The following is a 16,234-nucleotide window of genomic DNA, read 5'->3' as shown; positions in this document are numbered from 1 at the left end:
CTGTCCAGAAGGTGGGAGGGTCTGGGAGGGAGTGTCTACCGCTGATTGGCTGTAATGTGTCTGCTGACTGTGAGGTAAAGGGTCAAAGTTTACTCAATGATGAAGAATAGGGGGCAGATCGAACATCGCATATGTTCGCCCGCCGCGGCGAACGCGAACATGCTATGTTCACCAGGAACTATTTGCCGGCGAACTATTCGCGACATCACTAGCTGCAGTCAACATACAATCACGTGGTTTAACCCCTTAATGACCACAGCACTTTTCCATTTTCTGTCCGTTTGGGACCAAGGCTATTTTTACACTTCTGCGGTGTTTGTGTTTAGCTGTAATTTTCTTCTTACTCATTTACTGTACCTACGCATATTATATACCGTTTTTCTCGCCATTAAATATACTTTCTAAAGATACCATTATTTTCATCATATCTTATAATTTACTATAAAAAAAATATAAAATATGAGGAAAAAAACACACTTTTTCTAACTTTGACCCCCAAAATCTGTTACACATCTACAACCACCAAAAAACACTCATGCTAAATAGTTTCTAAATTTTGTCCTGAGTTTAGAAATACCCAATGTTTACATGTTCTTTGCTTTTTTTCCAAGTTATAGGGCAATAAATACAAGTAGCACTTTGCTATTTCCAAACCACATTTTTTCAAAATTAGCGCGTTATATTGCGACACTGATATCTTTCAGGAATCCCTGAATATCCCTTGACATATATCCCTTGTATATATTTTTTATAAAGTATTGATCTAGGCCATTTTGGTTTATTTAATGCCACCATTTCACCATTTTCATTATATCTTATAATTTACTATAAAAAATATATAAAATATGAGGAAAAAAAAACACTTTTTCTAACTTTGACCCCCAAAATCTGTTACACATCTACAACCACCAAAAAACACTCATGCTAAATAGTTTCTAAATTTTGTCCTGAGTTTAGAAATACCCAATGTTTACATGTTCTTTGCTTTTTTTCCAAGTTATAGGGCAATAAATACAAGTAGCACTTTGCTATTTCCAAACCACATTTTTTCAAAATTAGCGCGTTATATTGCGACACTGATATCTTTCAGGAATCCCTGAATATCCCTTGACATATATCCCTTGTATATATTTTTTATAAAGTATTGATCTAGGCCATTTTGGTTTATTTAATGCCACCATTTCACCGCCAAATGCGATCAAATAAAAAAATTGTTCACTTTTTCACAAATTGTTTCACAAAGTTTAGGTTTCTCACTGAAATTAATTACAAACAACTTGTGCAATTATGCATTTATGGTTGCAAATGCTTCTCTGGGATCCCCTTTGTTCAGAAATAGCAGACATATATGGCTTTGGCGTTGCTTTTTGGTAATTAAAAGGCCACTAAATGCCACTGCGCACCACACGTGTATTATGCCCAGCAGTGAAGGGGTTAATTATGGAGCATGTAGTGAGCTTTTAGAGTTAATTTTTGCTTAAGTGTAGTGTAGTAGACAACCCCAAGTATTGATCTAGGCCCATTTTGGTATATTTCATGCCACCATTTCACCGCCAAATGCGATCAAATTAAAAAAAAGTAAATTTTTTCACAATTTTAGGTTTCTCACTGAAATTATTTACAAACAGCTTATGCAATTATGGCACAAATGGTTGCAAATACTTCTCTGGGATCCCCTTTAGCAGACATATATGGCTTTGGCGTTGCTTTTTAGTAATTAGAAGGCAGCTAAATGCCGCTGCACATCACACGTGTATTATGTCTAGCAGTTAAGGGGTTAATTAGGTAGCTTGTAGGGAGCTTGCAGGGTTAATTTTAGCTTTAGTGTAGAGATCAGCCTCCCACCTGACACATCGCACCCCTGATCCCTCCCAAACAGCTCTCTTCCCTCCCCCACCCAACAATTGTCCCTGCCATCTTAAAGGGACATGAAACCCAAAATTTTTCTTTCATGATTCAGATAGATGATGCAATTTTAAACAACTTTCTAAATTGCTGCTATTATTTAATTTGCTTCCTTCTCTTGTTATCCTTTGCTGAAATATTTATCTAGGCAAGCTCAGAAGCAGCAAAGAAGCTAGATTCTCGCTGCTGATTGGTGGATGCATATATATACAGATTGTCATTGGCTCACCCATGTGTTCAGTTAGATAACCATTAGTGCATTGCTGCTCATTTAACAAATGATACAAAGAGAATGAAACAAATTAGATAATATAAGTAAATTAGAAAGTTGTTTAAAATTGTATTCTCTATCTAAATCATGAATGAAATTTTTTGAGTTTCATGTCCCTTTAAGTACTGGCAGAAAGTCTGCCAGTACTAAAATAAAAGGTATCTTTTAATTTTATTTTTTTTAGCATATTTACATATGCTGCTGTGTAAGATCCCCCCTTAGCCCCCAACTTCCCTTATCCCCCCAAACAGCTCTCTAATCCTCCCTCTCTACCTTATTGGGTGCCATCTTGGGTACTGGCAGCTGTCTGCCAGTACCCAGTTTACAAAAAAAAAAGGGTTTTTTTTGTTTTGTTTTTCTGTGTAGAAAATACTATGGCTCATATTAATCGGTCTTCCTAAATTTAGGGCATATACTTCATAGAAAACATTATCTGCAATTATTCAGGCGCCTCCCAGATTCTAATGATTGACAAATGTCCCAAGGTTCATTCACAGTACCATAGGTTATTCTGGGCCAATGTACAGTAAAATTGCCATTGTATGGGAGTTCAAATTATGTGCCCTGTGGCACAGCCAATGTTATGATTCACAAGTATTACAATTCTCATTCATTGGTCTGTAAAATTATTTTAGTACACGTTCATTCATATACTGGGTTTATAGCTCTAGTTAAATTTGGCACAACCCTCTTTCAATAAATGCTTTCTATGATTCAGTTAGTGTTCGGTATCAGCGGTACAACATCTAGTAATATCGAAAGCTCTGAAAGCTGTGTTTGAAGTTAAAGCTTGGTCTGGCACAACCCAGATTAATATGAGCCATAGTATTTTTGCAGCAATTACTGTATGGACTAATCAGGGTCAAATTATTTAATAACTTTAATTGAACATATGTGGCTAGATCAGAGGTCTGGGCGACACAGAACATAGAAAACTATAGTAACACCAAGCACGCACACATTGCTATTTATACAAGTATACAGGCTAAAACTATAGCCCAGGTTACAACTGTTCAAACCCTTTTTTGTGAATATTTAATTCACTATTACCCCTACTCTTTGATAGTTATTATTAATATATAATACTCATAACGTTGATATCACCCATTATACTGAATTATGATAGCATAAGTCTATTAAGCTGAGATTACACTACCTGGATTAGAACCTCTACATTAGCTCTATTATTTAGATTAATACTATAGTGGTAACCATTACCTAGTTGATTTACTGAATTATTTAGATCACTATTACTGGTGAATTTATTCAGGCCGAATTATCATAAATTGTGATCTAACGTGGAATTTATTACACTGATTTGGGCACTGGAGCAAATTTTAATTGTGTATGTATTAACCAAACAATTTTGGTTTTTTAATTCTAATACCAATAAAAGTTATATTTTAATATCCTGTTGAGAAATCCAAACCCTTAGTTTAGACCCAGAGTGCTGTAAGTGCATACTTTGGGAAGTCTGGTATCCTTTATACCATTCTTCCTTGATATTTTCTTGCCAGCTTTTTACTGTTATGCTGCACCACTTTAAGTGTTGAGTATTATGTCCCTTTAAGTCGCCTCGCCAACTCAAGTTTGTGGGGTGCCTGAGTTTTGTTTTATGGAAATGACCAACCGCAGTTCCCATATTCCAGCAAAGATTGCAAGAGGGAGAGGGAGCAGGAGAGGGGAAGTAAGGGAGGTAGATGTAGGAGTTTTAGCATTTTTGGTTGTGGTTGGTAGTCTAAGTATTATCAGCTATGGGGCTTTGGTAGCTGGGATTCAGCTCCAAGTCTCAAGGGGGGCAATTATCCTCTATTAGGTTTATTAGGTATAGAAAACAATGTACCAAAATTGAACACCTATTTATTCTTTATTACTATTGCTACATCACTGTGTTTTAAAAAAAAAAAAATTCCATTTACAAAGTTGTTAAAAAAACATACCTTTTTAATGATAAAATAGTGCTCTGCTACAGCATCAGCTCCGCCCTTCATAAAAGCAGTAATTAGTGTGTCTCAGGAGCATAGTCAATAATAGAGCACTTTCTGTTGAGTCATATCTGGCTCAATAATCTACCTAACAGAAGGGGCGTTATACATAATCTCCACGTTACAAACATGGGCGTTGCACTTGTCAAGGGACTGACAATCAAGTGTCATAGTGGGCATTTATTTTTTTATTGGCTGACAGCACTGCATACAAGACATGTAGTGCAATGGTGAACTTAAAACAGAAGTGTTCATTCCAGTATCATCATAACTAATGTTATATACGGCTCATAAACAATGTGCAATGCTTGCTGTTTATACAGTTGCACATTGTAAAGGAGCCGTATGAAACATTAGTCATGCATTATTTTTTCTACCTTTACCCTGTGTAATGTAGTCCAAGAATGTGAGTAAGTGTAACACATCCTGCTAATATATTCATTAACATAGGGGCTAAAATATAAATTGGTAAATACAGTTAGTATTTTCTGCAGCTTTCCATGCATTTATTCTCCCAGTTACAAAAGACACAAGGGATCCTTAAAAATCCTCTCTTGGCTTTCTGCCCATAAAAGGGTTAAGTGCTAAAACACCAGCAGCTAAAAAGATTTATAATTGCACTTGCGACCAATCACTGCTGCTGAGATCCATCCAAGAAGGGGCTACGGAGGGTATGAGAACATACATCATTGTGTAATAAAACACAGTAATTGAACACCACTGGGATGGCTGAATAGAGACTACAGCTTTCATGTCACACAATCTCTAATACATACATCCTCCTATCCTGCTGCAGAGAAACTTTTTATGCTATAGATTGCATAGAAATCAGCCTGGCTGTGCTTCCTAGGAAATGATGCTGCAATGTTTAGGATACAGCAGCTAAGCTATGTAACCAAAAGGGAGTTCCTAGCAGTGTGAGTTTCCACCTTTTAGCCCAGCCCCTCCTTCAGCCTGCTCGTACACAGTAATGCCCAGACTGGAACTACTTGAGCGTTACTGTGATGTAGCAGGTTTATGGGTAGGAGTGGGCATGCGCTGGCGGCTATATTTAGAAATATGCACTTATTGGTGGATCACCACTCATTTTCAGGGGGCTTGGGCTAGAATAAAACCTTCAAGGTAATTTATATCTAAAAGCATACATTTCATTTATCCCTTTGAGGGCTAACAACGGCTCTGAGATGTCGCAAATTGTCCCAGTCAGGTGCTGACCACGGCTCAGAGCCGTCGCTAGCACTCACCCACCTTGAGGGCAATCTGGGGGCTCCCACTGACTCCCAGCCCAGTGAGCTGACCTGTATAGTGACAGGCATCGCCAGGGCTTCACGTTTGGCATGATGACATCACGCACAATGACGTGATGACGTCACCACACAACTTTATTTAAAGTTGACAATGGACAAGTAAAGGTAGATGGGGGCATGCTGCTTAGAAGCCTGTATCTCAGGCATCTAAGCAGCTACAGACCCCCAAGACCCACTGTTGGAAAGGTCACCGCCTAACTTATTTGGGTCTGGTGGGCTCTGTCTAGCGTGAATATATATGTTTCCCATTTTCTCATAAAGTGAGTTGTTCTTCTCTGAAGATCCCCCAGTGTGTCTCATAGAGCATTTGTTTATGTATCTCTCTTTTTAGCTGGGTTAGGTTAGGGGCATCGCCTTTCAGCCAGTATTTGAGGTTTTCTTGGCTTGTCATAGAGCATTTGTTTGTGTATCTCTCTTTTTTAGCTGGGTTAGGTTAGGGGCATCGCCTTGCAGCCAGTATTTGGGGTTTTCTTGGCTTGTAGGATAACATTGGGGTGAAAAGCAAGTCTGCTTTGGTCAGATTGTGGATGTCTAGGAACACTATTGTCCGAGGTGTAATAGTTAGGGTCATATTGCCTGTGGAGTTTAGCCAGTGTTTTAACATTCCCCAGAATTTATACAGTTTAGGGCATGACCACAACATGTGAAGTAGATCTGCTTTTCTTTTTGAGCATTTCGGGCATTTCCCTTCACACTGTGATCCCAGTTCTTATTTAGCTTGGGAGTTATGTATGGTGATTTCTGTAGTTTGGTATGTGCCCCTCTAATGCCTGTGGAGAGCATAGCTCACCTTACTTTCTAGATGCTTTGTTGAACCAGTGTTGTTGGTATCTCTGTGTTTAATGTTTCAGACCACTTCTTGCTAATATGTTTTAGAGAATTTTCATTGTCCGAGGCCCCTAGTGCTTTATATATCTGGGATATTGACGTTATCTTGTGTGCGTATAGATTACATACCTGATTTATAAGATTATCTTTTCCAGGAAATTTTTCAGACGTCAGTAATGCTTTTATATAGTGTTTCGCTTGCAGGTATGCAAAATGTTGTTTATGCGAAATATCGAATAATGTCTGTAAGTGTGTGAAGGTGCAGATTGTCTTTCAATCTCCTTCCAATAGTTTTAATATTTGGACTATTCCTAGATTTTTCCATTCCCTAAATGTCTGTGTACTCAGCCCTGGCACAAAGTTTTGGTTTCCCTGTAGTGGGAGATATTTGGTGATCTAATGGTTTATTTTTAATTTACGACAGATTTTTCACCATGCATAGATTGGTTGCTGTATTAAAGGGTAATTTTTTTTCATAGGGTATTTGTTAAAAAAATATGAAAACCATCCACTTACAAAGACCATGATAACACACATATCTATTATTACAGTGGTTTACCGGCTCCAAGTGCTGTTTGGCGAAACGATCATCAGAGCGAAGAGTTTGGAGCTCTAAAATTGGGCATCTGTCCCTCTTTTGAAAGAAAATAAGAATGAAAAACATTTGTTCATTTGCACATAAACATACATACATTTCATGTTCTCTTCAATATAAAAAACATGTTCTTGAGAACATGCCCATTCCAATGTACTGAGTCTGCAAGAAGAACATGCATCCATTTATATCTCTCTATACAAAAAGACACACATGAACTCTCTCTATTTCTCAAATATCCACTGGTAGGTCCATTTTTACTGTTGCTTCTTGTTAAAAAAGCTTTTCTATTGATAATACTTCAGCATTCTTATTTACATTAATAGTTTCAGCATGAAGTATATGCTATTTAAATGTAAAGTAAAGGAAACACACTGACGGGGAGACATTTTACTGTATAGTGTCTTTAACCATTTTAAAGCACACAAATATATTACAATATTTAAATAGTTCAACCCTTTAGGTCACACTACTGAAATAAAATTTTTTTTTAATTTATGGCTAGATATTTTATTCATTTTCTTCAAAATTGCAAGATGTTAAAAAAAATGAACAAAATAATAGAAAATTCACATTTTTATTGAAAAGAAACATGATTTGTATAAATAATATTAAGTGTAAGTTATGATTAGTTTAGAAAATGAAGAATAATGCCTGTTTTGATGTCATCCATTATTCCGGGATCATTCTGAAGTTAATTTATTAGTTAATTATTACCTAGACAAATATCTGCTGACGGAACCCAAGTTTCAGGACTTGCTCCTCTTCTTTATTTATATATCCTCACTTAGAAAACAAATTGGTTACTTCAAGTGCTAATGATACACAGATCTACTAATCCTCTGCCAACATCTTTCTTTTCCCAGTGAATCATGTAAATGACTATCTACCCAAGGTTGATTCCTACCAGCTTAAACGTAATTTGTCAATGACCGGGCTTTTATTTTTTTGCTTACACCAATACCAAACATCTTTCCTAATATTGCCTTGGAGTACATGATCCTTTTTTATAGACATAAGCAATCATTGACTTGCCAAGTCTTGACATAAACAACTCTCATATATCTAGCTAATTACTGTTACTTGTTTTTCAGTCTAATTTTATGTTGAATCATTTATTTTCTTTAATTTATGATTTAGACATGGATGACAGACAAATTTGTATATTATTATATTTAATTTTTTTGTATTTCAAAATTTTATTGATATAATTTATTATTAGAAACTCAGTTGTGTCACACCGGGCCACTCTAGCCGGTGCTAGGGGTGCGGCATCTCCTTCCCTGCTCATTGCCAGGGACTGTGTCGGGTCCGGATGCGTGCGGCGCTGACGTCATCGATGCGCATTACTCTCTCTCAGATGCCGGTCTGGATTCCTCTGTCGCAAATCCTGTGCCTATGTAAGTCGCTCAATAACAATCTATTACTGCCCAAGTATAGGTGTTACTTTGTGTGCTCCTGGGTGTGATAGGTCGTTACTCTGTATTGCCTTTATGTGTTTGAACCCTGCCTGTCTGACTACACTGCCTGTTATACCCATGAATTGCTGGATTGATATCCTGCTGCTGAACTCTGCTTGTCTGACTACTCTGCCCGTTTAACCCCTAAATTGCTGGATGGATATACTGCTGCTGAACTCTGCCTGTCTGACTACTCTGCCTGTTTTAACCCCTAAATTGCTGGATTGATATACTGCTGCTGAACTCTGCCTGTCTGACTACTCTGCCTGTTTTAATCCCTAAATTGCTGGATTGATATACTGCTGCTGAACTCTGCCTGTCTGACTACTCTGTGACTATACAGCTGGCCCGATGCGCTGTGTGAAACAAACAGACCCGCTCAGAAGAGCACAGAAAGCGGGTCTGTAAAACAGCCGTTTTTAAAAAAAATTAAAAGGGTATATTAGGTTTTACAAAGTTTGGCTAATATAATGTTATATAATTCTGCACTATGTGCAGAATTATATAACATTATTTTTAAGGTTTACTGACACTTTAATTTTTCATGTTCTTCAAAACAGAAAAAGGATACTTATAGAATATAAAGCAGGAGCAGAAGTCATTCCAATAAGAGGACAACGTCGGGTACCCAGAATCTTTCTGCCAAGATGTGGTCTAGAGGCATATCAGACCACGAGATTGTCCAGCGGTTCCAGCTGAGTTCAGTGTTCTTGAGCTTTTAACGTCCCATACACAGGCATTACCTTGGATGCTTAAATTACTTGCTGATTTCCATTTTTTGGGCACTGGACCTTTCCAATCAGTGTCCAGTGTGGTTATTGGAAGCAACCACAAAAGTGTAATTCTAAAAATCAAGATTATACTTCCAAAATGCAAAGTGTATTTCCAAAAAAAAAAAAATATATTTGTAATTAAAGATTTGTATTCCAAAAAAAGAATTGTATTCCCCCCCAAAACAAAAATTATTTTTGAAAATTTAGATTTATATTTGTATGTCACAATTTATGTACAATGATAAAGAATCACACACACTTGCATTTTTGACAGCAATCTTATTCTATATGAACCTATTTACATTTAATAAATTCATTAGTAAGATTTAAGATTTTTTTTAAAAAAAAAAACATAAATATATCTATTTTTTCATAACTAAAGTTGAAAAAATGGAAAAACACACAGGAAAATGTGTTCCTAGATATTTAACGTCAGTTGTAAATGCGACACCCAGAAGTGATATAGCGTATTTTCCTTTAACTTTATCACTTCTTGGCCATGAACTGACACCTCTACATCATGGTTTAAGGCCTTTACAAGTAATAGAACATCCAGGTACCATACATCAAAAGTAAGTTTATGATCCAATGACTGTAGTGTAATGTATATATTACATTGCTAATTAGTCTTTCATGTTATTATGATTTTATATATCACATCATTGCAAATATTATTTGACAGGAACATAAAATGCTAAAAATTTTAGAAATTGCGCACAATTTTAACTATTATATGAACAAATTAAAAAAAATTACCATCAAATAATCTTTGTGGACTTGTAATTATGGTCTCAAATAAACTTCTTATGTCAGCTAAAAAGTAGTAATTAAAAAAATGTCATTTTTTTTTTTAATTTCCTGATGCATCTCAGAACATGTTAGTGAGAGAAGAAATGGAAAATACCCCAAAATATTGAAGTACGTTTTTTTCATATACATCTAGTACACAAACAGAGACAATCCCACTCACAAGTCAGACCTCAATTGTAATGAGGTAAGAATAAGGCAAATATCATAGAAATATTTTCAGATGGAGAAGAAGGAAACTTTGAAACGCGTCAGGGACGTTGTACTGATTTTATAGAGTTACCTGAGACTCTGAACTGTTTGTTATTTTGATCTCCATTTGAAAATATTTCTATGATATTTGCCATATTCTTACCTAATTACGATTGAGGTCTGACTTGTGAGTGGGATTGTCTCTGTTTGTGTACTACATATATATGAAATAAACGTACTTCACTATTTTGGGCTATTTTCCATTTCTTCTATCACTTACATGTTCTGAGACGCATCAGGAAGGCATATCATGGATATCTGGATCAAGTACTTCAGTTGCTGCATAGCTGAGTTACTTTTCCAGTGTTCCTTGCTCCTTATACTACGGACCTGGAGTTACCAGCTAATTGGACGTTGCTCATAAACGGTGGCTACTTACCTCATATGGATTGAGGTTTTTAGAAGTAAGCATGTGGGGATAGGGGATTCGTTACCCCACAACAGTTTTTACACTGGTTTGTCCTGAGTTCTCACAGAAGGAAGTGGCTGACAACTAGTCTTTTGTACAAATCACACTATATGTACACGTTATATTGATAGTTATTTTATACACGGTACGTCAGGACATCACTAAAAAATATGTTTATACACGTGCACTATATAAAATCAATTACAGAAAAGGAATATGAGCTGGCAAAAATTAGGTTTATAAATGTATACTGTATATATAAATAAATATATATATATATATATATATATATATATACACTGAAACATATGACATGATGAATAAATACTCACGTAATGGTAAGTCAAATGCCAGATGAGAAGAAAAAATTTCACAGCATTCAATGTTGCAAAATGTTTATTGTTGTTACTATTAGTGACTATTGAAAATTTCGCCGAGCTTTGAGCCACCATATTGATACAACATATATACGTGGATATTTTATTTGATATATACATAAAAATAAACCTAATACATATAAGAAAGCAAAAACAAACCTGTCAAAACATAGAAGGAAAGACATTATAACAGTAAATGATTACAATTACAAACAGAGCCCCATAGCTGCAAAACGTAACAACGCTGTGAACCTTATATATTGCTGTATTCTAGCTGTTTCTATATGGCATACATATATACCAAAACTAAAAAGAACAAGGACTAAATGTTTGTTACCATTACTAAATAAAAAATAGTATGTAGAGGTCATACAGCCAACTTAGGAAAAAGGTACAAAAAATATATCAGACTCTCATACACTATTGAGGAAAAAGTTGTACATGACAGAGGTTTTTTAGGCTTGGAGTATTTAACCCCAATAATTAACTAGATCAAATTCAGAATTCAAGCCTAGTGGCATTCTAGTTTTTAGCTTAAATATCCAAAACATCTCTCTCTTTCCAAGTAGACACTCTCTCTATTACCCCCTCTCTTGGGTTTGTGAGCCTGCTCAATAATGTTACACCTGAAAGAAGAGAGATGTTTGTCATGACAGCGAACAAAATGCTGTACAATAGGGGCAGAAGAAGTACCAACATTAATTGATGAGAAATGTTCACGTATCCGTGAACGGACATCACGTGTCGTTAATCCTACATATTGCAAATTGCACTGTACACATGTAATAAGAAAAACCACTTAGCAACATGAGTGATTTAAACATCCAAAAATTTCAAAGAATTCCCTTGTAACCATAGACTGGAAATTGTTAGTGATGAGCACTTTTTACAGGGTTTACATTTTTTATGTCCACAACGAAACATCCCATTGTGGGCTAGCCATGAACTCTGCCTATCTGAAATCTGAGGCAATTTTGAAGGGAAACCATATTAATTATTGATTTACCACGTTGGTAGGAACATCTGATGCCTTGTTTAACAACATCTACAAGCCTATCATCAGCAGATAATGTTTTGAAGTGCTTACGTACTATCTTACAGATTTAATTATATTGCATACTGTAACTGGTAACAAACGTTACCCCTTTATGAGTTTTGATCACTTCTAAAGGAATCCTTCAAAAAACTTTCTCTTCCTACACATTCAACCTCCTTTTTGGCTTTGGCTATATCAGCTTTATTATAGCCTCTTTATTTTAATCTTTCAGTTAGCAAACTACTTCCTGTTTATATGTGACCATGTTAGAACAATTTTGTCTAATTCTTACAAATTGACCTTTAGCCATGGCATAAGGGACATGCCTAGGGTGGCAGCTCTTTGCATGGAGTAACATATTACCCACAATCGGTTTGCGATAAACCTTAAAGGCTACAATACCATCTGCCTGTCCAACCAATGTCACATCTAAATAATTAATAATTTTATGGTTGAACTCAAAAGTGAACTTCAATCCAACCATATTTTGGTTCAAGCAAGTCAAAAATTCTCTGGCCAATATCTCTCCCCCGTGCCATATCAAAAGCAGATTGACAATACATCTTTTGTACTGGGAAATGTATTGCCTATAGGGATTGCTATCTGCATAGACATGGGTGAGCTCCCACTAACCCATATATAGGTTGGCGTATGAGGGGGCAAATTTTTCCCCCATAGCTGTCCCATGCCTCTGCAGATAGCAAATGTCCTCAAAATCAAAATAATTATGAGTCAACAGAATGGAGACCACTCGAAGGATGAATGTTTGAAAAGGAATATCAAAATCAGAGTAACGGGACAAAAAATATTCAACAGCTATTAAACCCTTGTCATGTGGTATAGAGGAGTAAAGTGCTGTAACGTCTATAATTAACCACCCTTATGTATCATCCCATATTACTGAATCCATACTCTGCATAAGATGTTTTGTGTCTCTCAGGAAACTCAAGAGTGAATTGGCCAAAGGTTGTAATATTGTGTCCATCCACTGGGATAGAGGCTCAAATAAAGAAAAAATTCCATTGACTATGGATCTACCTTGTACATTTACCATGGACTTATGAATTTTAGCTAGATGATGAAACAATGGGACTTTTGGATACTGAAGTAAAGAAGGAGAATTTTGGGTTAACTTCCTAGTTTGTTTTCTGTTTTGTAATATAGGTGTGTTCTTGTTCTTATGTTTTAAACCAATCAGCATGCACTGTACTGTTTTTAAATCACTAACAACTGTGACACCTTAGGCTATGATTACGGCTAAGCGCCGAAACATGTAAGCCATTGGTGTCTTGCCTGTCTTACTTTTGTATTTTTCACTGTTGCCCCTGAACGCAACTTTTAAACATTTTGTTTAAATAAAGAATATTTTATTTATCTACATTGGGATCTGTTGCTTATTCTACTTGCTGTGGCTAACTACACCAGACCACGGATCCCCTATCTCTATCACAGCCCTGCTCCTTGTTGTAACCCCGGGTAAAGATGGTCACGCCCCCCGACACTCACGCACGCACACGCTGAACGCTGGAGAGAGCTACTTGGAACCCAGCCAGTTCCTACGGACTTTGCCGCCTTGTCTCAAGATTCTGTCTTACAACAGGGAAGCAAGCGCAGTTGCTCACGCCTAAGATAAGTTCTGGCCAGCACGCTCCTGGAGTCTCCCTGGTGGCTGAATCTGCTTTCCTTACAGGCGGAAGGCTGACCCCCAGTTGGGTGAAGCTTCCAAGCCAAGTGGTGAGTGGGGTTTTTGGACGGAAGTCCCGGGACCAACATATAATCTTTAACAAGAGTACTGATATTTCTGGCACAGGTACATATTGTGAGTGGTACCATTACTCCTTCTTTACTTCTCTACTACGGGTATTACTGGTGATACTCAGGTACACTCCCTTATGTTATCTATAGAGGGCTTTCTATCTATATAAGACTTTTTTGATTTATGGACATTTATTTGTATTTCTAACGTTCATAATCCACTATGGAGGGCACAGCATCAGCACAACAGTTCTTTTCCCTTATGCCTGCTACAGCTCGCACTAATCCTCTTTTGGACTGTGAAAAAATCTTTTCAGATGATAAAGCAAGCCTCTCACTGAGCACTCTTTTTGATACCATGGAGACTTTATTATTTAAGGAAACAAAAGCTCAGTGGGACATCTGGACTTTGCAGTCCTACATCAAGGCCAAGATGATTCCCAGAGGCCTTAGCTTGTATAAATTTCCCACTTTTGAGGTTGACATTTCTGACCAAGATTTTGTGAATGATTGGAATAATGTACTTTCTGAATGTTCTTTACAATTAATGTCTTTGCTGATACGTTATAGAACATACCAACTTAATGATATAAAAGCTGAAATTGACAGTTTACAAATTGATCTTAATGCATGTAGCATTGACCCAGATTTTCCAAAATTTGATAATATTTTACAACAAACATTGGCACGTGGCAAACAAATTATCATGGAGAATAAACATATCAAATTCCTCAGAGACAAGACAGATTATCTTAAAAACTCTGTCTACATCTGGAATAGGAAGCAGCGGTCTGAGTACAGACGTGGTTTGCAACGGTCCAAAAATCACAGGGGACAACGCAGGAATAGAAATAGAAACAAACAATCTAAACGAGTAACTTTCTCTGACAGTGATACTTATAGGTCACCAGATGAATACACGTTAGGTACAGAGGACATCACTGACACTAATACTCAGATAAACACTGCATCTAACTCACAATTGGGCATCCTGAAAAACACCTCTACCTCTAGTATGGGTAATCCAATACAATCAGGGACTAAACCTAAAGATAAAGATAAGCATAACTCTCAGTCTACAGTCTCTAAATATATACCCACTCAGGTTCCAATGATTACTACAGTACAACATAGTGGTAATCCTGCCACACAAGAACAGTCTATGCTTGATCAGGTTTTTCCCAAGGGTCAGCCACCTCAGGGGGTGGGGGGCACACCTGCACTAGCTTCACTCAATCAGGAGAGATACCCATTGAGGACCAATCGCAATCAGACAAAATTCAAATGAATAATGTTATAAATCTATCATCAACTCAACTAACCAAGGATCAAGTTGAGTTATTGAGTCTAGGTTTGGGTTTTGCTCCCACCAATCAATTTGATTTGTTCCAGACCATGATAGATTTTAACAAATTCATTTGGAACATCACCTTGAAAAAACATTTCTGTGACACACCCTCTACTCTATCTGAATCCACTTTATCTGCTCATACTAACACAATTCATGCCTCGCACACTCTGAGCTTTTCTGAAATGTGTGACATAGTCTCCCTCCAAAACTTAGTTTTGGAAACAGGCAGCACCTCAGGTGCTGTCAATTGTGGCACTTCCTTTAAGGATAGATCTTCCTTTTACCCAATACAAAGTAGGGGTACAGTCATCGAGACTTTTTACTCCCGAGTCGAGGCAGATTTACAGAGACTTAAGTCAGATTGTGATAGATTACCCTCCAATCTCCCTTACCGACTCAGACAAGCACTAAAAACACTCCAACAAAATGACTGATTGGTGATACGTCCCGCAGATAAAGGCGGTACAATAGTTGTAATGGACAAAACTGACTATTTAGCTGAGGCCAACAGACAGTTGAGTAATTCTCAAGATTATGTCTCTCTTCCACTTAACCCTACTAATGAATACAAAAGTATTCTTGCAGACATTTTGGATGATGGTGTGGAATACTGCTACTTAGACGCTAATACAGCTTCTTACCTTTTTGTATCTAATCCAAAAATGCAGCTGTTCCACCTTTTTCTGAAAGTCCACAAATCCCTGGTAGAAGTCAAAGGACGCCCAATAGTGAGCGGTGTTGATTCACTATTGGAACGTTTGTCCCAATGGCTGGATGCCATCCTCCAGCCCTTGGTGCTAGTGCTGCCATCCTGCACTTGTGATTCTAAGCACATACTCAACCTCCTCACTGACTTCAAATGGGAACCTAATTATACATGGATTTCAGTTGATGTGGTCTCCCTTTATTCTACCATTCTCCATAAAGAGTGCATTGAGGCGGTTGAGTATTTTCTTGGTACTGCCACAGACTTCACTCAGGATTTCCAGGCATATATTGTGCGAGTTCTGACTTTCCTTCTGACACACAATTTTTTTGCTTTTGAGGGGAGGTATTTTCTCCAAAAGTGTGGTACGACGATGGGGGTGAAGTATGCCACCTCGTATGCCAACTTATACCTTGG

Source organism: Bombina bombina, chromosome 3, assembly GCF_027579735.1.
Source record: "Bombina bombina isolate aBomBom1 chromosome 3, aBomBom1.pri, whole genome shotgun sequence".
Taxonomy (NCBI): domain Eukaryota; kingdom Metazoa; phylum Chordata; class Amphibia; order Anura; family Bombinatoridae; genus Bombina; species Bombina bombina.
The sequence above is the reverse complement of the archived record's forward strand: the minus strand, read 5'-3'. Positions refer to the sequence as shown.